The 25,487-nt window shown below is 44.6% G+C and overlaps 1 pseudogene; it reads right to left on the reverse strand.

Moving 5' to 3' along the window:
* LOC115326682 lies at positions 1 to 23,117 on the reverse strand (annotated as a pseudogene).
* Positions 23,118 to 25,487: the final 2,370 nt, after the last annotated feature.

A 25,487-nucleotide genomic window follows, 5' to 3' on the forward strand; every position in this document is an offset into this window, starting at 1 on the left:
TCATCTCAATGCAGCCGCAAGCTGTGCTGTAACCATTAACTCGGAAAGATGAAGACGGAAGGGGAGAATACTTCCCTAAGGGGGAGCGCCTAGGGCGCCACCTATTTTTTATTTTCAAAATAGCTTTGAAACGTTGACGTCAGTTCCGGTATAGAAGGGAAAGCAGTTGTGAACTTGATAGTAAGTGCTTCCATAGGCTTCGTATAATTCCCGCTTTAACTTCAGGTAAGTACCATTCGTCAGAACTGGTAATTGTGGAGGGTCGCTCCAACGCTCGGCGGGGACGCGCGCGGTCTCGCGGGGCGCGCAGAGTCCGCAGGCGCGCGAGGCACGCGAAAACGAAACCTGACACGCGCCCGGTTCGGTGCTCTCCGGACGCGTGGTTCCATCTGGTGCAACGTGGAGGAACCTCAATATACGCGACTCCTCGGTGAGGACCGGGGCGCGAGAACTTGAATACACAACAGTCAGGATAGCCGGACCCCCCCCCCCCCCCCCCCCCCTTTTTGAACCCGCCATTGGATTAGGGGTGAAAGGAGTTAAAGTCTCTCAATGTTTTTTCACTAAAAAATATCCAGGGACGTTAAAAGGAGTGTGCGGAGCGCTAGTTTGTCTGCTTCTTGCACAGGGGTTACGACGATGTCTGAACGCCGAGCTCTTATTGGCCGATTAAAAAGAAGAAATAGTGGGTATACCTCAAGGCATCTAGCATTGAGGTGCACCTACTATCTTTTCAATCAAAGCCCCTCAGAGCTCGATGTCGTTCCGACGTCACCGCAACTCCTGGGTAAGAAGCAGACGACTTGCTCTCCGCATAAGATATCACGGCAACCGAGTCCACATCTTCACCGACTCCAAGGAGGCGGCACGAGAATGTGACGCTTGGCCAGCAGCAATCGCATCATTCACACAATCAAGAGACTCGCTAAGACCTTCCGAGCGCACAAAAATGAGGTCAAAGTCACACTATTCCAATATACGAGAGATATACAGCGTGCGAGTTCGCCTGCTATTAGGGCACCTCGTCCATTTGTTTACCCTCTAAATGTACCCTGGTGCTTTTGCTCGTGTTCCTTGCGCGTTCTTTGTTGCCCGTTCTTGTACGAAATCTCTGCCTTGGTGCCGTGTTCACGGAGTGTTTTCCAAGTGGACCTAGCTGCGAAGGCATCGTGCCGTGTGCTAGCAAAGCAAAACCGGTTGTAAGGCTTCATTATTGGGCTTTTATCATCGCTATATAAAACTGCGACAATAGCAAAAAAGAAAAAGTATCCATGATTAGATATTAGGAAGTTAAAATGCTTGCAAAAAAGTTATTCCCTTTTTTATCAGACAAATTGTTACCTCGCGTCGAGCCCCCATGCATTTGTCCGTAAGAACAGCCTTAGCAACGGTTTCTTTTGGAGCACGATGCCGTGTTGTGACGTCATTATTTAGGGGGCTAATTGACGTGATTACTTGAAGCTCAATGTAACATCGATGAGCTGATTTCTAAATCTACACATAGTCCACGACAGGTTAAATGAATGACGCGGTGAGTCCCGGCCCCGGAAATATCATTCCGCAGTCAATAAGATTATTGCGACGTTAGCCGCTAAGAACACAGCAGAACGAGTCACGAATACAGAAGCGTGAAGGTAATGTGTTTTAGGGCTGGCTTCCAAGCCTAAAACGTCACGAAGCGTTGTAAAAATAATAATAATAATAATAATAATATGATAGCATCGCCATTAGACCGATCTCACATTCAGTTTCAAAACGTCGCCGCTGCCGTCATGCATATTGGGGACTGTAGTTTTTTCTGCACGTGCGGCAACCCCGCTGAGGGCCTGCACGAGCAGAGCACGTGGTGGCACGAGCTGTCACGGGAACTGGCGCCTGATTCCTATGAACTCAAGTGATGGCGGCGTCACGCGTGCGTGGAACGTTTAGTGAGATCAGTCTATTGATTTTACGGGAGACACCGTGTCCTTCGAAGAATATTGAACCACTGTCCTCTCGCTCAGTAATCCGATATCCCATCTACTTGTATTGTCACAGTTACTCCTGTTGGTCGTGAAACGTTTGTTGCCACTAATGGTGGGAGGAGCCACTTAATAACGTAATCACTATAGGTTAAGTGTTAGCATAGTCTTTACGTGATCATGTAGCCATTATACACATTAAACACCCCTGTTTACAAACAAGCCCTGGTTTGCCCACATCGTGGGGGAGAAGGAAGGGGGCACTGCGCGTGCGCAGGAACCGGATTCGAGGGAGGTGAAGCATCTGCGCGTGTGCAGTGCCGCAGTGGCATGACGTTATGGAGTCTAGTCGGTGTATAGGTTAGGTGATCACGTAACCTTTATACGTGACCTCCTAAGCTAGTACCTGACGCACTGGTCATGCCATTTCGCCTGTTCTTGTGACGTTGTTTCACATGGACAGAGGATGTCATTTCACGTGGTCAGGTGACGTCATTCACGAGGTCACGCGACGTCTTCATACGGAGACGCATGATCCACAGTCCTAATCAGCATAATACTTATAGTGAGGTCAACCACCATGCACCCTGGAGTCACCCATGAATCTAAGGACCTTAGATCCGAATGTTGTTTTTTTTTTTTTTACTTCCGAGGGCACCAGGGTCAAGGAGATGCTGGGGCATTGTTACCATGCTGACCAAAGTACCTTCCGATTTTCCAAATTATTTTTCTATGCGTCCTCTTCTCTCTTCTGAGAACTGCTGCGCAGTCGGGGACTTGAGCTAGGTGGCGTGCCAGGAGTGGAGTCAGCGCATCATGTGCCGCAGGTCCTTAGATAGGGGTTTCTTGAGTCACTGTTTGCGGACATCCAAAGCCCGCTGCTAACCGTCTCTCTTGCCTTAACGTACACCGTAGACCCATCCGGAAAAGCTGAATCACAGTCCGTTTCAGCACGAGCCTGGCGGTGGTTGACTCGAAATAGTAAAATAACTTGAGCAGTGAAGTTCAACAGATATTGAAATGCGTCTGCGGCTGCGCCCGTAATATTGCACGGCTCAAGGATACGTCATCAGCCGACGTGAAAGTGACCCGCTGCTCTGGTGATCCGAAACCTAGGAAGGAGGTCAGACGTGGCCTCGCTGTGCATAACCAGAATTCGTACACCTGCGACTCGTCTCGAGCGCGCTGTTTCTCGGAGAGCTCGTACCTCTGCCGTCAATATCAGGTCGCAATCCACGAGGTCTCTATTTGGAGTATACAAGGCAAAACTTGATGACTGCAATCCATGCGTCGGTGGCGGAGGATCAGCAGGAAACACCTTCACAACAGGGATGCCACCGTATCGTTTTTTCAATCGTAAGAGAAGGTAATAACACATATGTGCCCGGATGTTTCAAGTGGTCCACCATTCTCGAAAATCCTGCGCGATCTTCACAAGGTGACCTACAACGAAAGTACGTATTGTCCTTTCATACAGTAAAGTGCTAAAGTTTCATGTTCAAGGCCACACCTGCAAATAAAGAATACCAGTTCACTCCACCGTGACGTCATGTGATAAATGTTGACAGGAGCGTCCTTATTTGACAGGGGCGTGGTGACGTTTTGATGGAATTTAGGATGACAGAGGATTTATTCAGAGGTCGAAGTCTTTTCGCATCCCTCGTCAGACAGACAGGACGTCAGGGAAGAGACCACGGTCATTCCTTCCTTGACGGAATGTTTTTCTGAGCCCATTGAAGACTCGTCGTCGTCCGAAATCACTACCTGCAAGGCAAAGTGCAAAGCCAACGGGAAAGTAATTTCAAGATCAAAAATTTCAACTTCCAACTCCAAGCCTCATCTAATTTGGTCTCAAATAAATTTGAAAAAAAAATGTATTGCACTATCAGTATTTCTGTATTTGTATTTCTGCCCTCCCTAAAATGTATTCCTGTATTTGTATTTCCAAATACTTTTTGCCTCTATTTAATATGTATCTCCGATAGAGATACATTTTACATATATATTTCAGTACCAGTATTTTAGGTACTATTTTAAAGTATCCCCGTATTTGTATTCTCAAATACATTTTTTAGTATTTCTGCCCCACCCTGCTGTGACGCCACATATGACACTGTGATTTCAGGCTACACAAAACACACAAGTGATTTACTGCGAAACTTTGCCGATACTCGCTATCGCCTTAAAAGCACAGAAACACACAACGCCTGTTCGGGACACCATTTACATCCCGCGTTGTGAAGCTCTATGAATGAACCACTTTCTTTCGCGTACGCAAGCTTAATTATCGAAATGTGCTGAAAATAATGAGTTCTATAGTTACCCTGTTCTCCGTGCGTCTCTGCAATGGTTTGACCCATTTCTCGTTCAGACGTGATGTGTACGCTAGTACTCGACACGAGCGACGAAACAACATTTATGTTTCCTTTGTGTAAGGTAAGCAACGTCAGCAAAACCGGGCGCCGGTGCCGACCTTGATCCTGCGCCGGCTTCATGGTCTTCTAGAAAACGTCACTTGCTTTGTGTCTCGGAGTCGGCGGCTGACACTTCCTTTGTCAGTGATGTTTTGCAGGCGTAAAGTTATCATAAGTAAAATACGTTGAACGGAGGTTGATGTGGTGCACTAGCTACTTTAAACGGTATAAGCCTAAAGAGCCCATTATGCTTATCTGGCGCTCATGACAGTCTTTAAAGGGACCATAAAGACGATGTAGAATTTAAGGATTGAGATAGATGTCCGGTGTCTTCCAGGAAAGGTTGGTAAAGTTGTAGCCCAAAGTAGCGTTTGCGAGTCGCACAAATTAGTTTAATAAATTCAGCCAAAAGTTACACAGGTACCGATTACAGCAACACCCGAGACTGGAAAAAAAAAGATTTAACTTTTAAGTCACGTGGACCGTAACGCCAATGTAGGCTCGCCAGGCGTTTGGTCGACGTGAACGTGTTCGTTTTCAATCGTAAGAATTGTTAAACAATTTGCTTTATTCAATAACGACGAAAATTAAGTCCGCGGACGCGTGGGCTGAAAAGCTGAGAGCCTTTTACTAGTGAATAATAGGCGGGGACTAACTGGAAAAGCGTTAAAGTAGCAACAACGTAAAAAAAAAAAAAAAAAAAGATTTGAGAAGAAAAACATAAATGGCGCATTATACGAGGCATTTACTGGACGTCGTATTTGAGGGCGACGTTTAGAGCGCATGAGTGAGTGAGAGAACGTATTTATTGAAGGAAGGGATACATCACGATCCCTTGATAAAGTCGTCCTTTCGTGACAGAGGAAGGGGATTATGGGAAGGGTGGGGTGAGGAGGTTAAACGTAACAAGCAATTCCCGATGGGCGGACGAAACTTTTAGAGCGCGTGCTCAAACGACAAGACCGGCAATCTTGAAGTTGGAAGAACTGTGAAAGCTCGCCGTCAGCCAACACCACGTAGAAGACAGCGTCAGCACGCGCTCAGCAGTCGCGCGATTCATGGTTCGACGGGTGAAGGAGCTGCAGAAACTGTTCAGAGCTGAAAAGCTGCTGTTTCCGGTACTCCTCCGGGTCAATGTCAAAAAGCTTCTGTCAAACCTCGCCCGTAGCAAAAAAAAAAAAAAAAAAAAAAGAAAAAAAATTGGTTTGCTTTTTATGTTTATACAGCCTTGATGGAGATGCGCCTCAACGGGTAATCGGTCTCTTAGCTGTAGATGAGAAATTTTGCCAGTGCAGTTCAACCGCTAAAGGGGTGTCCAAACAGGACACTACAAAACTCACGAAATGGAGTCTTCCCTTCTTTTTTAAAATTTGTATAAAATTTGTTCTAACACAACCCTAGATCTTTTCCACCAATCTTCCAATCTCCTCTTGGTTACCACGTGAAAATTGAAGCGGACGCTTCTATTTTTACGGTCACGACTGCTCTTCTCGTCAGATTGACGTCACACGCCACCTGCGTCTGTCTCACCTCGCCAACGCCCTCGCGTACCGCCGTCGCCTCGGCTCGAAGGCCAAGGAGGTCCGGCTTCGCGAGGATTTGGGACATTCCTGCGTCGAAGGGCGCGTTTCGCGCGCCTCGGATCTGCTTTCTTTGTCGAGATTCACTTTCGTCGTGATGGCGTGATGGCGTCCGAAGCGGTTCCGTATTGTGAGCGGAGGACTTGAGCGATTGACCGACAGCCAACAGAGCGTGTGAATGGCTCTCCGAACCCACGTGATAAGCAGAGCAAGGCCGCCGTGGAGGAAGCGAGGGGGAGATTTGACGGAGGGAAATTTCCCTCCGACGGCCGAAAGCGGATCGCGGCAGAGCGCGGCACGATTTGCCGGAGTCGTGAGTTTTGTAGTGTCCTGTTTTGGACACCCCTTAAACCTGGGGTTTTTAACGTGCATCACGCAGCAGTGATCACACGAACGCGTGCCGGTAAGAAACTCATCCAGATCGAAACGGGCGGGGGCGGCGGGGATCGAGCCCAGGAGGTTCCCAGCGCAAGCTTTCGCTCCACGCTCCGAGCTGAGACGCATTAGCCCACTCGGCCACTTCCTCCCCCATCGTCCATAGCACATCCATACAGCCTTTTATGCTTTTATCCAACAAGAAGTTTCTGCGCCTGCGCCGAGGCACCCCTGCTCGAGCCCAACACGCTTTTACGCCGAGCCTCCTCGAGCATTGTCATATCTTGGTTAGTAAAGCTGATGCCTTCCGCGTTAGGCCTGCCACGGTGTTCTGTCACACTCGGTACGCAACAGCGACACACAACAGTTATTGTTCCTTGTAATCCGATAGCGCCGCTCGCAACGCGACTGGCAATAAACGATGTCGACAAAAAAGAAGGTTCATACACACAGTTCCGCGCATGATTGCGTTTGCTTGGAAAGAGGCAGTTTTGAAGTTCGAACAACGCCTCCTGTGAGCAAAATATAATATTATCGGGCGTGTTTTGTTTGCACCAGAGCCGTTTATACTGAGAGAGTTTGGCCGATGGGCGGAGCTTGTTGGCCGCTAGAACCAGCGGATTTCGCGATAACACAATATGGCGTTACTTCTTTGTCTTGTTCATTCCTGTGAAATCGCGTAGAGTTCCTATGAGTCAGATCCACAATATGGCGGACGGAAGTAGTCATCCCCCGGTTGTCAGACTACGCTGCTGTGGTTGTCAGACTGCCAAAATCTCCTTAAGAAGGCCAAACCTGGTTTGCACGTCATTGCACTTTTTCACGTTACTCGTGGACGCAAAGCTGATAGACACATGCGCGAAAAAGCCATGCGATCCGACGTGCGAACCGCCGGAACGACGTCCGAGGGCGAGGGTTTTCGTCGCACCGGAGCGTCGGACGGGGGCTCCGTCCGGCGCCCGCATGCGTCCAACTTGCCAGATATCGCCGCACGCACGGTCCGATTTTCGGAAGGCCGCAGTGGCCGCAGCCAATGAGCACGGATGGCGAAGGTCATGTTGTCAAGTGACTTTCGGACCGATCGGGCGAGGAGGCGCAATGTGGTTCGGGGAAACGGACGTGGCGGTGCGTGGTGCGTCACGAGCGGCGAGTCGTGGTTGTGAAGGAAACGGACGCCATCGAGTTTTTCCGCGCGCACAAAACGAGCTGCTGATTTCGAGCGCCAAAGCAAGCCTGCCTTTTGGGACCGATCGAGCCCGTCAAAACCCGAATATACTCCGTTTCACATTCGATGGACAGCAGCGGACGCTACGAGCCATTCCAATGGCATGTGAGCTTCGGGAGAGACGCAGTTATGTGCGCGGTACGTAGTCACGTGATTTTTACGCAGTGCTCGTTTCTTTGGGATGGCTCTAAGGTCCGCTGCGGTCCTTCGCGATTAAGTGATTTTGAGCAGAAAAACAGCCTCACGAAAAATCACACACGCACACTTTAATAGAAGGTAATAAAAATATTTTGTTTGTTTTAAAGTCAGAAAAACCAAAAAGGGCGAGGGAAGTATTTTAGTGTTCTAGGCTAGGTGGCGCAAGCTACCGCCCGTTATAAATATAGCCATTAGCATCCATCCATCCATTTAGTAGAGGGACACCCGAAACTGGGCGGAGCTGAACGGAGCGACGCAACAACGCTGACAACGCGTCGGAAACCATGTCAACCATGTGTCGCGAACCATCCTGTGCGGCGATTCAAAGCAGCCATCTTCCCGACAGTTCGCACGCCGGATCGGACAGTTTTGACGCGCATGTGTCTCGCGCTTTACTTCGCGATGATTCTGAGCCGGCGGCACCGGCTTCCGAAGGAACTTTCCGAACTCGTAACTGCCTTAAATTCCGTCGTAATCACGACGGGGACACTGCCCGCCGTGCTGTTCGTCACCATTGCTGCCCGATGCTCCTGCGGCGGCTACCAATCCTTTGAAACCCGTGTTTTTTCCGACAACATGGCCAACAGAGCGGCTCGGCGCGAGTCACGTGGTACTCCGGGTTCCAGACCGTTCGGCTGGGCCAGGGGGCGCGCTGGAGCGATACCAGTGGCGCCGCGCCGTGGCCCGAATTCGCCCTACTTAGTCGTACGCTCGTCCCATTGCCGCCATTGCGCTGCCAGTTGCAATGGCGGGCACCGCGTTGAAGCTTTCTGTGCGTTAAAAAACCGCGATTATTTTTTAGGGAGGCGTACCTCCGCAAAGAAAGGTTGCCTGACTGTCAGGTATCCGGGGTGGAGCAAATAATCCAGGCATAGGAATATTTTTCGTTTGCGAAGTGTCTCGCCAGTGCAAGACAGCGTCGACTGTAGCATCCGCCTTGAGATAAATACTCTTTTTCTTTATTGTTTAGCTAGCTCTTCAAAGTCAGGACTATTCGGACAAAGATGAGGATGTAATATTGTTTAAATTGTATTTTCGCGCACAGCTGCGCTGTCGCATAGACCCACCTTGAACTCAGGTCACCTCTCGGAGTTACCGGCTGGTGGAAGCATGCCGCGCCTGTTCTAATTCATCCGAATGAAGTTAATGACGAGGCACGTACAGCCTGATCGCAACACTGGGTCAAGTTCTAATAAAAAACCGAAGCGGTACGTCAATAAGGCCACGGCTTTTATTTTGAGTGGGTCCAACAAAAAAAAAAAAAAAATATATATATATATATATATATATATATATATATATATATATATATATATATATATATATATATATATATATATATATATATATATATATATATATATATATATATATATATATATATATATATACGCCGCAACACCTTGCTGTGTTTGCACGTATCTGTCGCTGCCGTCAAAGCGGTAGAATTGCAATTCATGCACGCGCGTCAGTAACCCACTTTTAATTTTATTAGTGAAGAAAGGGATATCCAATCGACTGTATTTGCGTTGTAAAGCGTCCATTTTTTTCACTTATTTTTTTTGACCTCAAAATGATAATTTTGAACAGTGTTCTGGTGCACAACAAATAAAAAAATTTGCGTCACTATTTCCTTTGTTAGCTGTTTAGTTTAGGTACAATTAAACTTGATATATCTTGAGTCTGTGTGCCAGGAGAGCATCGTCAATATTCCTTCACTCTCTCTCTCTCTCTCTGCAAAAAAAAAAATACTTAATTTTAAATTTCAGCCCATATTGCCAACACACTCTTATCGGTTGACCGAGGAATGTCCGGGTTTGGTGTTTTAGAGTTACTTGGAAGGTTAACCACATATTTTTAATAATATAAAAAAAAGAACTGGATACGGCCGTCAGTGTAAATCTCTTTTAGACTATGCGCTCAAGTCAGTGCTCAATACGGGCTATGATTATCTGCCTCACTGGCCCTCATGTCTTTCGCTGCTTACTCGCCTTCTCTTGTAAGCATGGGGGAACAAAATTGATAGAAATTACTGTGAGAGCGCAGGCGAGCCGGCGTGTATATTAACAATTTGGATGAATTGCCCGAGACTGCGGCGAAAAATCTAAAAATATTAACCATGTATGAGATACCTCTTTCTGTCCACGGTTGATGTTTCTATATCATAATGTAGAAAACCCGAGGCTGTGGTAAAAGCAAGGAAACTGTGTCGAAGAAAAAAAGTCAGTCTTCGACACCGTTTCCTTGCTTTTACCACAGTCTCGGGTTTTCTACATCATGATTAGGGATGCCGCGAACTTTTTTCGAATCGAAGTTTCGACGATCGAATCAAGCAGTATGAAAGGTTCGAAAGATTTCGATTTTTCGAATTGTGTATATCGTAAAATTCGACGGAGGTCGAATTTCCGAACTTGTTAAGCTAAGAACTTCGACGCTTTTCGAACCGTCGAACTTATTACGCTAAAAAATTCGATCTTTTTCGAACTTTCGAACTTATTGCGCTGCAAGGTTCGATGCTTGTCGAACTTTCGAACTTGACTGACCAAAAAATTCGATAAATTTCGAATTTTCGAACTTATTTATCAAGAGAATTCGAAAAGTTTCGAACTTTCGAATTCTGAAATGTCAGAAGTTCGACGAACTTCGAACTTTTAGGGTAAAAGTTCGACGTTCGTCGAACTTCGAAAGACCGGCGGACGGTTTCATTTGATTTCAAGTAGTGGGGTACATTCGTAATTTTTTTTTCTCTCGAATTAGTACACGCGGTGCTGCGTTTCTTACGAAAGACAATGTCGTTTATTTCAATGTTCTGGCATGCTTAGGTTTAAAGAAATAAATCCCCGAAGGGGCGAGGAAGGACGACGGGTTTTTGACGATTATCATTTGTGCCAGATTTGAAGCACGCTGCAGCCGGAGCTATTTATGGTATACTTTTTTAAGAATGATCTATGTGTAGCCTAGGTAAGTGCCGTCCTAAGATGTGATGATTGTTATTCAACGTGAGTTTCGAAGAAATGTCCCAATATGTATCTGCTTGCAATTATGACCTAAACTTGATATTTATTTTCGTCTAAGTTGTTTGAGGTATCGCATTTAAATTAACACCACAGACAGTACATATCTAATAGTGTTTAAGCTCAGCACGTCATTAAAAGAAAACTTTTTTTTTTCTTTTTCGCTTCACGTTCCTGGGACGTGTTTCTTTTAGCCTGTACACATTTTGGTAAAAGAAACTTGTTTCGAAGTTCTGAACCTCTGAATATGCAATAGAACACTTCCGACGAATTCTTGATAGCTTTTTTTTTTCTCCTGCTTTTTATTCTCGCATTTATTCTTTTTCTTTTTTTTTTTGGCACAGGTATTTAGGTCGAAAAGACAGCTTTAAACTTCCGAACCACTAAGCATGTGACGAGTAGTGCCTTCTGACAACGAGTTTCTAACAATGACCATCTACGCAACCTTTTATGCAGTGAAGAGCGACAGTAGCTACACATATGCATAAATAATTTCAGATTAAAATAAGCTCGATCACGCCCTCTTTCCCCGTATTGTTTTCTTTAACAGTCCGAAATACCTGCAAGGGAGAGAAAAAGGCTAAAACCCAGCCCCCCCCCCCCCCCCCCCCCCCCCCCCGCTACCCTCTTTCCCCCCGTTTTTCCTCTTCCGACGCCACTTGTATGGTAGAACGCTCCTCGACCTCGAGTTGTGTCGGCTTTTGTGCTTTTTGCGAGGCGATTCCTCCGTCCCAGAAAATAAACCTCCAGGACAATTATAAACTTCACCGGATCGGATTACTTCCAGCGTGCAAGGGGTGGCGAGCTAGTTTGCCAGGTCGCTTCAAGGTTCTTCCGAGCCTCAACCTCCTGCTCGCCCCTGGCCGTTTCGAACTGGATGAGTCTCGTAAAACAGTGTGTTCGTGTAATCACTACTGCGTGATGCAGGTTAAAGACCCCCCCCCCCCCCCCCCCCCCGGGGGCTGGCGGTCACAATTCTGCACTGGCAAATATTCTAGCACGCCCGGGGCACTCGTCGTCTCATTTAATTGCCTGACCAACTTCGCAGAATCTAGATATCACACCCTAACTTTTCTAAACTTGATTTTGTGAAAAATCAAGCACTCGTTGTCTCATTTAATTGCCTGACCAACTTCGCAGAATCTAGATATAACACCCTAACTTTTCTAAACTTGATTTTGTGAAAACCAGTGAGTCGTGAAACCGTTATTTGAAACTGAAACTGTGGAAAAACTTGAAAATCGGACTTCGAACTTTGAAAACTTGGATTAAAAATAAATTCAAAAGCTTCAAAGTTTTTTTTGTTTTTGTTTTTTTTTAGTTTAGCGTTAAAAGAAAATCGAAACCTTCGCACTTTATGCAGAAAGAAATTCGAAATCTTCGAATTGTTCGAACTTCATGTCTGTAAAAATTCGAAGCGTTCGAAGTTTTCGAATTTTTTTTCCAAAGAATTTCGAAATCTTCGAATTTATCGAACCTGAAGTAAAAAAATATTCGAAATATTCGATTTCGAAATTTTAGAAACCGTGAAAGCTTCGAAATTTTCGAATTCGAAACTCCGCTGTGGTCAAAAGTTGCGAATTTTTCGAATTCGAACCTTGGTCGGTACGAAAATATCGAAATTTTTCGAAATCGAACCTCAGTTCGCTTCGCAAATATCGAAACCTTTCGAAATCGAACCTAGGGTGGTTCGCGACATCCCTAATCATGATCAACATCCACCAGCGAGCCTGCGCACTCACTATTTTTTCATTGATGTTTCTAGTTCTCCCGACCCAGTCTCCACTAATTTATCAAAATGAAAAACTGGCTAGTAAGCAAAGTGAGCTGGGTTCTCAAATTTAAACTTGTTTAATGAATAGTAACTGCATAATCGGGTTTATTTTGTCGACACCCACGGGGAACCATCCTAGCTATTATATTAGGAACATCTAACATCGCCAACACGCTCAAATTGGTCGACCCAGGGAGATTGTCGTGTCTAATTTTGTGACGCCCTTAGGAAGTAATTATGCCTGTTGTGGGCTAACTACATCATTTTAATATTATATAGAAAAAATAAAATACAACCATCAATTTCTTTTCAATTATGCGTTCAAGTCAGTACGCAATAGGGGCTACGATTATCTGCCTAATTTTTCCCTAAGTCTGTTGCCGCTTACCCGCTACACAATTGGCGGGTAAGCAAAGTGAGCTTGGTTCTCAAATTTAAAGTATTTTATAAAAAAAAAAAAATGGTAACTGCGTATTCGGGTTTCGTTTGTAGACAGCCATGGGGAACCATCGTAGCTATTACATTAGGCACTTATCGTAGAACGTCAGTGTCGGATTGCGGGCCCCACGGGCGCCACGCAAAACCCCTGCATGCTCTCGCGTGTGACCTACGAAAACTCCTTATTAATGTGACAAGCAAGCGTAGCTGCATTACTGAATCACGCGACAAGATAGAGAAACAATAATTAAACCTGTCCTCCGCACAGCTGGCGATTCATGCTTCTAGCGATCTTTCTTGAATCACCTCTCAGGAACTAAACAAAACTTTTCGGGAGGTGGATACCTTTCTGTTTACTACGATGCTGTGACATTTGGGTGCCTTTTGCATTCGGTACGTTACTTTACGAAGCGCGAGGCCAGCACGACAAGCGCACCAGCCTCCTGCGTCGTCTGCTCCTCATACTTCTAACTGGTATCGGCGCGCCTCGCCAGGGGGAGGAGTGGCGCTGTGTATGCGCAGCGAAACTTCAACCGCACAGCCCTCATATATGTGGAGATCGACACAACACGGCTGATTAAAAAATGAACGGCGAGTTCACACTTTTCAGAACTAGTCCGTCGTGAAGTTAGTAGAGCACTAAACACTTTATCAAAATTTTAATAATATCGGATGCCTGTGCAAATTCTGAGAACGCAATTTCCAAGGCAATGGTGTTTGAAGCAGACGATATTTGCTCGCAGCACAGAGGGAATCCGGAAAGCTTCTTCGGTAGCCGGTGCAGAATCATCGGGGGGAAGCAGTGGCGATTAGCAGCACAGCGGACAGTGTTCCCGGGGTGATTACGACGGGGTTTAAGGCGGTTACGAATCCAGAAAGCTTCTTCCGTGGTGCCAATATGACGAAGAGAAAACTGTTTCATGAATCTGGCCGCGTGTGCGACGTGAAGGAGGTCCGTTTCGACGGACAAGTGGATGTCACGGAGCGCCGTACTCTGCAAACAAAATTAAGCGCGCCCGCAAAATTTTTTTGTTGGCGTTGAGTGGACTGCGGTAATTATGTACGTTTATTTCTGAATCAGCTTGACAATAACTGGGCGATTTTTTTTTTTTTTTTTCGCGCCGTTCCGCGATTTTTTTTACTATCTTTCTGTAGGCTGATGGAAACATCCAACGGTAGGCTTAGGAGGGCGACCGCATTCCGCTTCTCGATTCCGGCGAATTATTTGCTGCATACTTTAGAGTTTGCCGTCGGTGTCGATGCTGTTCCATCGTCGCTAGAAGAGAAAAAAAGTTAATTGTATTATTCGTCAGCAGCTTAAACAAAGCGCGAACTGGAAAGTAAGAAACACCACTAACCTGTATGGACGCACAAGTCGTACCCAGGTCGCACAGTACTCCGCCTCGTACGGCTTCGAAGGGACGATGTAGTACTTCGTGGCGTGCGCGATCTTGCCGACCACGCAGCAATTGTTGCGGCTTTCTTGGTGCGGAATAGCCATCTCAGAAATTACAGCGCTAACCCACTACAACGCACAACCAACGCAGCGACTGGCAGAAGATGCCCGATGCAACGGACCCGTTTGCCGCTAGGGGCGCCCTGGTCGGGGCTTGAATTAGATCCGCACGGTTCCTATGGTGATCTTGGCCTTCTAAATGTTCAGCTTCATCATTCACAACTGATACTTGTCTTTCTCGGGTTTCCAAATGTTCAGCCTTATCATCCACATCTGAACCTGATTTTTCTTGGGCTTCCGGATGTTCAGCTTCATCCACAATTGAGCATGCTCTTTCTTGTCCTTCCAAATGTTCAGCTTCATCAATCGCAATCGAGCCTAGTTTTGCTTGGTCTACTAAATGTTCAGCTTCATCAACCACTACTGAGCACGGCCTTTCTTGGTCTTCCAACTGCTCAGGTTCCTCAACTGCAATTGCGCATAGTATTTCCTCGTCCTTCAAATGTTCAGCTTCACCAACCCCAACTGAGCACAGTCTATCCTCATCTTCCATACTTGCGGCTTTGTCCTTTAGCTGTTTTTCCATGAATGATCTGACTCCACTTTCCCCCTCAGACTTGTGAAAAAGGCGGATGATGGTACTTTTTGATGGAAGCTTGAAAAGGCCACGGCTTTTGATGCGGTGATAGGCCTTTGGTGAAATAGAATAAAGGGTTAAACATTCTCTGACAAACTCTGGTGACCACACTGGTCTAGCCTGGAGTGCATTTCCAAGTTGTTCGATCAAGCAGTTTTCAAAAGAAAACTTCGTACTGGAAATCTTTTGCAGCTGCAGGCATTTATGCAATGTAGAATGCAGTGTGTCCTTTTCAAAAGCCGCCAGTTCCCTTTTGAGAATTTCGTTTTCTTCCTTGAGTCGTTGGACAGTATTATTTCTTCTACAAACAGTCACCCTAAGGCGCTGAATTTCTGCAACGTCACGCTGTCTACGTGGGAGCAAGTCCTCTGTTGTCTGGTTAGCAGATGCAATGGTGGTGAAAGGAAGTGTTACTCTTTTATCTGTTGACGATGGGAATGCATATTCAGAGTTTTCACCTTGCACAAATTTCTGTTCAACTGCAGGCACACTGGCAGAAGAAATAACGGTCTCCAGCTGAAGATCTCGTGATAATGTGAGTCCATCTCCTGAGCTCGCATCTTCCGCACGTTCCTCTTTTATTGCGGGCACACTGACATGAAAAATATCAGTCTCCAGTTGAAGATCCGACGATAATGTGAGTGTGTCTCCTGAGTTTGCATCTCGCACTAGCCTCTTTTTTACTGCAGGCAAGCTGACAGGAGAAATAACAGTCTCCAGTTGAAGACCCTGCCTGGGGCAACCACTCTTGGTAGCACCTGAATCAAACTGCGCAACAGGCCCGCTGTGATCGGTTGCACCAGAATTTTGTTCTGGTGAGCTTTGAACTTCTTCCCTGAGCTCGACTTTCTGGTCTAGTTCTTTTCGCACAAGCATACAGTGTTTCTTACACGGGGGTGACTGCAGGTAGGGAGGATAACCCGGAAAAATGCTTGGTACCGCCTCTCTCTTCAGACAACGACGAGCCGTCAGTCCTTGTCTGAAGTCGGAACTCTGGAAATGAACACCACAAACAAGGCTGCTGCTTGACTTGTCATTTGGAACGAAGCCTTTCCTTCGGACAGCCTCAAGCCAAGCCTGCCGTATAGTCTCTCATCCACAGGGAATTCATAAAAGCTCCGTCTTTCCTTCTTCCTTTTGTGAGATGAGCAGTATGGCACACAGCAGGACATTTTCCTGGAAAAAAAAGGATATTATAATTATATCGTATTTTTGTTGTATAATCTCAATGTCCCCCCACCACTGACCAATGTTGTGTAAAATTGGTGTACATTTCTTATACTTGTTTTCTTTCGTGTGTGTTTTGGAGTGTTATTTTTTATTTAACATACTAACCAGCTCAACTTTATGATTTACTTTTTGTAAAAAGCAGCAGCAGAAATGCAGTGCTGTAGCCTAACAAAAAATTGTAACAAAAAAAAATGTTTGTGTTGCTATAAGCACTTATCAAAGTCCCTAGGTTTTATAACGAGCATGCTGATCTTATGTCTCCTAAAGCTACAACAGACAGCACTTGTATAATCTAAGGATGAAACTACTATTATTTTTATTGGTCTAATAATACCGAGGGTCTGCACTGGAGAATTAGATACAGAACTGAGCGTTCATTTACACAATCCATGGTGACAAACTGTCACTGGATAATGCACACCCAGTCAGAATATAATAGATTTCATTGATCAGAACCATGAAAACCAACACCATATTTTTATCATTGATTGCAGTTGCACCTCTATATAGGATCATTGTGCTTCAGATAAAACTGAAAAACAAAATAAAAAAACACTCGCTAGAAGAATTTTTGTCGATTTGGTAGAATTAAAAAAAAAGCTTCAATGTTCAAAACCAGGATGACAAAAAAAAATGGTAGAACACTATTTAGTTTTGGTAGAGTACTGAGCAGTGGTCCTAATGAAATTCCACTCCTCTTCATTCCAACCTTGGACAATCTACAAAGGAGAGCTTATCGCCAACATCTATTCAGAACAACGAATCAGTGTTGCTGTATTTCAGTCACAAGAAAAGCCAATCAAGTACCATACGATTGTGCAAGGCAATGTTCTTGTTCCGAGTTAGGCTACGTAAAAGCAGGCTTCTACAAGATATTCAGAAAAAGTGTTTAAGTTACTGAGTTTAAGTTACTCAAATACTGAAATCTGAAAAGTATCCAAGTAGAGTAATAAACATAGTAAGATTGAAGCTGAGCTAGTTGGTAGTTGTTAAACATAATGGGCTAAAAGAGCACAGAAAGGTACAGAAAGAAGTGACAAACCCAACAGGACAGAGCGCTCACTCGCAACTATGTATTTTGACTGATAGACAAGGAAAAAGACAATGCCACATTGTTCCACACGTTCACACACACATCTTCTACTGATGATATCTACGCATTACTGCATGTGCTGGACCTACAAAAGATTTGAAAAAAGTAGCTCTTACTCTCAAGATACTCATAACATGCAACTTTGGTCGCAGCCGGTCAGCTAGTACTTCCTTTTGGCAGTAACAAAGATAAAGCGTTCAACAAAAATATTTTCTTTGTTACTGGGTTTTTTGCACTGAGTTGATATGAGAAGCCTTGTTTCATCTCGGCACAATCAGCACGAAGAAAGGAAGGGCCACAGATTGATTTCAACCTTCTTTCCTTTCGAATAGGGTGTTTTCATTGGCGTTATAGACCCGTTTCGAAAGTCAAGTGCCCATTTGTTAAAGGGTCTGAAGCACTGCACAATGGCAGAACAAGTAACACCACAGAAGGTGAGATTCTGAAATTACATAAGCTAAAAATGAAGTGGCATTCGTAGAGATTCTAGGGTTCCAAGATTGGCAGTGTCTTTTATGTCCATCATAGTGCAGGGACTTCACAGCTTCCAACAGAGGGCACACTTTCGAAAGGGGTCTCTGTTATGACCTGTACACCGTTAGAGCTGAGTTCTCCTGCATTCTTCCCGCCCACATTTTCCTCTCTGCCTCTTTCACCCCTTTTTCCAGTGAAATATTCTGCTCAGCCCCATCACCAGTGTGCAGGTATTTAAATGTAAGCTTTCGGGTTTGGTTTGTCCATTTTGTGTTTAAACTTTTCATGTATAATTGAATACCTTCTGTGCCCACCGTGTATCATCCATTTCAGTAACCATTTGTTCAAATTTTAACTTACTAATTGCCTCCCTGCTCTCAAAAGACGACTGTCCCATGTCCCCCTGTACTCCCTCATTTGGTGTTTTTCCATGTGCTCCCAGTGCAAATCTGTCTACGCTTTGTCGAAATTTTCATCCTGATTGAACCTCCCATTTCATGCACAGTACCCCATAGCCAAAGGACAGTCCAGGTACCATCACTCTTTTCCATATACCTCTGACAACTTCATGGTTATAGTTCTATAGTGCCTTGAGCTTTTTAACAGATTAATTTCTTTCCCTTTTCTAATTATATTCTCCTCGTGTACCTTTAGATATTTCCCTCCCTCATTGAGCCAGACTCCCAGATATTTGTATTTTCCTACATGGTCTATTACAATGTCTTGTATCCTCAGGGGTTCCTTTTTTCCATAGTTAAACACCATTACTCCAGACTTGTCACTACTAAAACTCATGCCCAAAGTGTCCCCTTCCTCTCCACATATTCCAGCTAGTTTCTGTAATGTATTCTAGTTACAGAATGTTAAGTTGGGCTAGTTGGTTGTTCATGACTGGAAGGAAGCGCCGAAAGACGGACAAAAGAAGTAGGTCTTCGTGTCGTCGTTACCTACTTCTTTTGTCCCTGTCTTTCGGCGCTTCCTTCCAGTTATTCTAGTTATCTGCCACGAGTACTATGTGATCCGCATACATCAGTCATCATAATACCTGTATTACATTCCACCCTCCTTCCATATAACTCACATTAAAACCTAAGTTGCCCTGCTCTAATTTCTTTTCCATTTCACTGTGATATATCATAAAGAGCAGAGGTGACAGTGGACAGCCTTGACAGAGTCCTCATTTTATTGCTGCGGGTTGTGTAGTTTCTGCTTCCCATGTTATAACTACCTTATTGTCTGTGTACACCTGCTGAAGAAACCTAACCAAATTTGCATCTAAATTATACACATTCAACTGACCCCAGAGGTTTTCCTGGCTTACATTATCGTATGCTCCCTTGATGTCCAAATAAGCTAACCATAAAGGAGTTTGGTTCTTCATTGTTATTTCTATACACTGAGTGGTGACAAATAAGTCATCTTCAAATAAGTTATCTCCTAGCCTTCTATCTCTTTGGAGTCCATTTTGGAGCTCATCCAGCATTTGCATATCTTCTGCCCATTCCTCCATTCTACGCTTTACTATCTACATACCTAATCCGCATAGAACTGAAGTTACCGTTATCGGGCAATATGACTTAATATTGTCTTTGCTTCCTTTGCCTTTATATACTGTAAAACCCTTTATTTTCGCGGCCCCTATTTTTCGCAAATCGGTCACAGATGACATAATCGCGGCTACTAAATTTCGCGAATTACAGACGCCTGCATTGAAAATCTTAAAGACCGAAATTTTCGCGTGCCCTTATATTTCGCGAATTCTTCAATTCGTGAAATTCGCGAAAATTGAGGGCTCGCGAACATTAAGGGTTTTACAGTATTAGTTTAATTTTACCTAGTTTCCAATCATTGGGTACCTCTCCTTCCATAATTACTTGGTTAATCTCATGCCGTCACTTCAATCTGCTTGTTTTACCTAGTGTCTTTACAGTGGCGTACCAACTTGTTTTTGAGTTTGGGGGGGGGGGGGGGGGGGGGGGGGGGGGAAACCAGGCCCCCCAGGGCCGGTGCCCTTGGTATCCTTTGGGCGCTGCCGGCCAGTGTTTGCCTTGTCCAGTGGCGGCTGTTTCAGTGGGGGCAAAACACATGCCTTGCCCCCCCTACTCTGGCTGAGAACTGGGGGGGAAGCGCTCCCCTTGTACCCCCGGTTGGTACGCCCATGTGTCTTTGTTAGGGATGCCGTGAACTTTTTTCGAACCGAAGTTTCGATGATGAAATCAAGCAGTTCGAAAGGTTCAAAAGATTTCGCAGTTTTTAATTTTTTATATCGTAAAATTCAACGAAGTTGAATTTTCAAACTTGTTAAACTAAGAAGTTCGACGCTTTTCGAACTGTCAAACTTATTACAGTAAAAAGTCTGATCCTTTTCGAACTTTCGAAATTATTATGCTGCAAAATTTGATCCTCGTCGAACTTTCGAACTTGATAGATAAAAAGATTCTATGATTTTCGAACTTATTTATCAAGAGAATTCGAAAAGATTTAAACTTTCCAATCCTGAACAGTCAATAGTTCGACGAACTTCAAACTTTTAGGGTAAAAGTTAGACGTTCGTCGAACTTCGAAAGACCGGCGGACGGTTTCATTTGAATTCAAGTAGTGAGATACATTCGTAATTTTTTTTTTTTTTCGAATTTTTACATGCGGTGTTGCGTTCCTTATAAAAGACAATGCCATTTATTTCAATGTTCTGGCATGCTTAGTTTTAAAGAAATAAATTACCCGAAGGGGCGAAAAAGGACGACGGGTTCTTGACGATTGTCGTTTGTGCCATATTTGAAGCATGCTATAGCCGAAGCTATTTATGATAGAGATATTAAAACTTTTTAAAAATGATCTATGTATAGCCTAGGTAAGTGTCGTAAGATGTGATTATTGTTATTCAAGATGAGTTTCGAAGAAATGTCCAAACATGTATCTACGGACAATTATGCCCTAAACTTGGTATTTTTTTTTTTTTTGTCTAAGTTGTTTGAGGTATCGCATTTAAATTAAAACCACAGACAGTACATATTCTTGCCATCTGCAGAATATTTGTTGTTTTTTCACATTTAGAAATAAATTAACTCATGGGAGAAGATTTCTAATATTGTTTGAGTTCAGCACGTCATTAAAAAAAAAACATTTTTTTTTTCTCCCTTCACGTTCTTGGGACGTTTCTTTTAGCCTGTACACATTTTGGTAGGAGAAACTTGTTTCGAAGTTCTGAGCCTCTGAATATGCAAGAATACAACACTTCCGGCCAATTCTTGATAGGTTTTTTTTTTTTTTTTTCTCCAGCTTTTTATTTTTGCATTTATTGTTATGTTTATTTTTTTTTTTATTAATGGCACAGTTATTAAGGTTGAAAAGACATAGCTTTGAACTTCCGAACCAATAAGCATGTTACAAGTAGTGCCTTCCGACAACAAGTTTACGACAATGACCACCAACGCTATCTTTTATGCAGTGAAAAGCGACAGTAGCTATACATATGCATAAATAATTTCTACAAACTCAACTTACTATATGCCAGCATCACTACATATAAATAAACTACAAACTCAACTTACTATATGCCAGCATCACTCGGGCGGCATTCGATCGGATAACTACCATCATGCAAGGGGTGGGGAGGTAGTTTGCCAGGTCGCTTCAAGGTGTTTCTGAGCCTCAACCTCCTGCCCGACCCTGCCGTTTCGAACTGGATGAGTATCGTAAAACAGCGCATTCGTGTGATCACTACTGTGTGATGCACGTTGAAGACACCCCCCGGGCTGGCAATCATATTTACTGATCTATGGTCGCATGTCACTCTGCACTGGCAAATATTCCAGCACATCTGGGACACTCGTCGTCTCATTTAATTGCCTGACCAACTTCGCGGAGTCTAAATATCACACCCTAACCTTTCTAATCCTGATTTCGTGAAAACCAATGAGCCGTGAAAACATTATTTGAAACTGAAACTGTGGAGGAACATGGAAACCGGACTTCAAACATTGAAAACTTGGACCTAAAAGAAATCCAAAATGTTCTAAGTTTTTTTTTTTCTTTCGAATTTAGTGTTAAAAGAGAATCGAAACCTTCAAACCTTCCGAACTTAATGTAGAAAGAAATTCAAAATCTTCGATTTTTCACACTTTATGTCTATAAAAATTCGAAGCGTTGGAATTTTATATTCAAAGAATTTCGAAATCTTCGAATTTTTTGAACTTCAGATCCCAAGAAATTAAAAAAATTTTTAATATCTCGATTTTAAGTTAGGAAAGTTCGAAATCTTTGAATTTATCGACCTTCAAGTAAAAAATGATTCGAAATATTCAAACCCGAAATTTTAGAAACCGTGAAAGCTTCTAACTTTTTTAATTCGAAACTCTACTATGATTGAAAGTTGCGAATTCGTCGAATTCGAACCTCGGTTGGTACAAAAATATTGAAATTTTTCAATTGCGAACCTCAGTTCGCTTCGAAAATATCGAAACCTTCGATATCGAACCTAATGTGGTTTGCGACATCCCTAGTCTTTATGAGTTCCATGGGTATGTCGTCTGGGCCTGTCGCTGTACCTGCTGGAACCTTACTTTCTGCCTTGTTCCATTCTTTTGTAGTCACCTCCATCGTTACACAATTCTGTTCCTCCTCTACGCTGCTGATGACCTTGCTATTCACTGTCCCCCCCTGCTCAAGCTGGGAGAAAGCCTCTTCGATCGTGCCTCTTTCCCCTCTACCCTTCTCCCCGCCTGTTTGGTCAGTAAGTGTTGGAAACCCTCTGTCTTCCTCCTCCCCTCCGCTTTAATGTGCTCCCAATACCTTTTTACCGCATTCTTATCTTTTTTTTTTTTTTTTTTTTATCTATTTCCATCATTCACTGCACTCCTGCACTCCCAATTTTGGCCTGTATTGAAGCTGATGCATCCGCTCTAGGAAGTTCTCCGATTCTGTAGAGGTGACGGGAGATGCCGCCTCCACAAGCTTCCTACCTCCATGATCATTCAACTCGCACTACAGGGAAGCAGAAACAGAGAAAGATCGTCCTATTTTTAACTCAGCAAGTCCCCAGGAGGGCGCGGTCCATGATAAAATAATTTTCAAAGTGAAATGTTTACCGTTTACTGACGGAAACAGTCCAGCGATGCAAACTACGGTAACATACCTTGCTTTGTTTCTTATGAGAAATCAACAGGTGAGGAAAGATGTCAGTCCATCCAGGGCCTTGACAAAAGATATTTAAGGATCACAAATTCGTGCAGTATCAAAACACCACCAAAAGCAGAACCAGCCACTGTAATCAAGCCGCTCGCCGACCACAGCGTTCGTTCAAATTAGGGGTGTCGCGAACCGGCCGAGGTTCGAGTTCGACCAGTAGGGAGGCTCAACCAGATTCGACTTTTTCGACCTCTAGTGGAAAATTCGACGAACCTTGTATTGAGGTTCGACTCGTGTGCGCATGCGCGACAGGCTGGCCAGTTGGCTTCGGATTGGATGGTAATGGCTAAGAGATGAATTAAGTGCAGCGCTGATTGGCTATTTCAGTCAATACAGTACTAAAAATTAAGTTATTAACTTCTTCAGTGATTAGAATTAGTTTCTTTTAATTGCAGCTGTTCACAAAATAAAATAACCCCTTGCATCAAAAAACATTCTCCAAACCTAGACATGCTTGTATTAAGGTCTGGCCACACTGTGCATAAAGTCGAACCGGTCGAATCTGGTGAAAAGTTCGAAGGTTCGTCGAACCCCGGAAGTTCGACCAAAAAATCTGGGTCGACAAAAGTTCGCGACACCCCTATTCACGACACCCCTATCTAGGATGAAGAATCGACAGTGACCTACATTACTTATGGACATAAGTTATCAAGTGTTACAACTCATCGAAATAAACGATGACTTGCGCCATCTGGCTACTGTGTTCTATTTCATTTGCTGAGAATTTTTAATACATATCAAATAGACGCTGCTGGTGGACACAGCCGACTTCACTTCCTGCATTAGGAGTCACCAGGGTAAGAATAATTTTTGGCAGTGGCTCCTCGGACGGCCGTCGCTGGAGCCGCATCCACACAGATAAGACTCCTTCAACACCGGAAGTGACGTATAAAACCACGTGACTTATAAAACTAATATAAGATTACTTTAATATTATATATTCAGCAATATTATAAACTTATATAGCCCACAAATATATTTATACTCTATTTTTATGCACTTTTGAAATTAAAAGGTCACGTGGTATAAATAAAATAAGGCTATTGAGCTACTATTTTATGTAAAAAAGCGGTGCTATAAAGTCTAAGGCATGGTAAACATATTGTAAATTAGTTTGTCTCATTATATCAATATCCTATGACGTCACTTGGCGGAAGCTGGGCGCGCCGCGCCTTCGGCTCTGCTAGCGCGGCAACGGCAAGCGCCTGGCTGGTCTGGCGGTCGGTGGCGGTCTGGCGTCGGCGCGTCCGTGGCGTTGGCAAAGTCCGTCGAGCGTCAATTCGTCGAGTGCAGCAGGTGCTGGTGCAGCGCGGTGTCTGCGGTCAGACGCGTCGGTGAGGTGGTGGAAACTCGAGCGGTGCGCAGGTCGTTCGATACCTCCAGCTGGTGTGGCGTAGAGTGGGTGAACTGAGCTCAAGCATATGAGTTTGCAGCTCGCGTGCACGTGAAGGCTTTGCGTCGACTGGGTCGTTCGTTTCGCCTGCCTCGCCGTCACCCTCTTGACTGCGTTCAACTACGACGTGTATGACCGCGCTCCTGAGTGAAGGGTATTGGCGCTGCTGATCGGGCGGTGAACGGAGGGGGGGCGGAGCCAGGGGGGGGGCGGGGGGGGGGGGCAAAAAGGGAGAGGGGGGGTGCCCCGGTAAGTGAAGTAGCTCGATATGGGCTGACGGGTAACTTAGGTGCTTGAGACGTTTGTATTTTACTATTGGTGATGTACTACATGGTGAGCCCATCCTTGACTATATATGAACGAAACTCAAATGAAAAAGTTGGCGTAGGGCGAACTCCTTGTTGAGGTTGACACAAAGCCCCACTCTGGTGCCCCCCTCTCCTTCCATGGTTAAGTTAGTTTTACCCGGTGCCCCCCTCTCCTTCCATGCTAAAGTTAGTTTTACCCGTCACCGTAGAATTGTCCCGAGGGTTTATTTCTGAGGATTACTTGTTTGACTCAGTAGGCACATAGCTGGTCTAGGGTCTTTCCAGCTAAAGAGGGCGCATCTCATTTCACCACTTTCCTTGGAACTTTAAAGGCAGGCTACATTCAGCATGGTGCCTAAAATCTGTCCGTGTTGCACAGAGGTGTCGAGCTGAAGCCTATGCCAAGTTTTACAGCTAGGAGCGTGTTTACGCTGATAGTAAGTGAAACTGCACTGGCATACCATAACTACTTGAGAAACTTTTGCCCTATGCCAGCTGTTTTGAAAATGTTCATATCGGCCTTGTTGGACGTCTACTACCCTGCTAAGGCTATCGATACCTCCTCACTATTGTGGATCGGCTTACCTGCTGGCTGGAAGCGACACCTATACAAGACATTGTATGCAGCCGAGACCATTACATCAGCTTTCATTAACACCTGGTTCACACGATTCCGGCACGCCCATTGAGGTTGCAACAGAATGAGCAACAGTTTGAGGCGGTTTTTTTC

The sequence above is a fragment of the Ixodes scapularis genome, unplaced genomic scaffold (genome assembly GCF_016920785.2).
Source record: "Ixodes scapularis isolate PalLabHiFi unplaced genomic scaffold, ASM1692078v2 PGA_scaffold5__190_contigs__length_132052651, whole genome shotgun sequence".
Lineage (NCBI taxonomy): Eukaryota > Metazoa > Arthropoda > Arachnida > Ixodida > Ixodidae > Ixodes > Ixodes scapularis.